The sequence below is a fragment of the Penaeus monodon genome, chromosome 21 (assembly GCF_015228065.2).
Source record: "Penaeus monodon isolate SGIC_2016 chromosome 21, NSTDA_Pmon_1, whole genome shotgun sequence".
NCBI classification, from domain to species: Eukaryota; Metazoa; Arthropoda; class Malacostraca; order Decapoda; family Penaeidae; genus Penaeus; species Penaeus monodon.
The window spans coordinates 45,406,989-45,407,317 of record NC_051406.1 but is presented as its reverse complement, the minus strand read 5'-3'; positions in this window follow the sequence as shown (position 1 = coordinate 45,407,317).

The window sequence follows — 329 nt, the reverse complement described above, 5'->3', positions numbered from 1 at the left end:
GGGCGTCCTGTCGCACAAGACGGCAGCAAGAGCTTCCAGGCATCTGATCTCGGCTCTGGTACCTTGGCAACTCTTGCCAGCCAACATGACGGCCACCACATGGCAATCCATGCTGTAGGTAGGCCTATGTGCCTGCGTTCGGCGCAGCCTTGCGATCCAGGACAGTAAAGATGTGTGCAACTTTAACTTGGTGAAATTCCACAATCATTAGTGTGTTTAGTTAGCGCGCGGCCGTCGTAAAGTAATTCTGAAATATTCTGCAAGGTGCTATTTACCTGCATTATCTCGGGGGATAAATTTTCATTAGCGTTATCTTAGAAGCGAGAGTT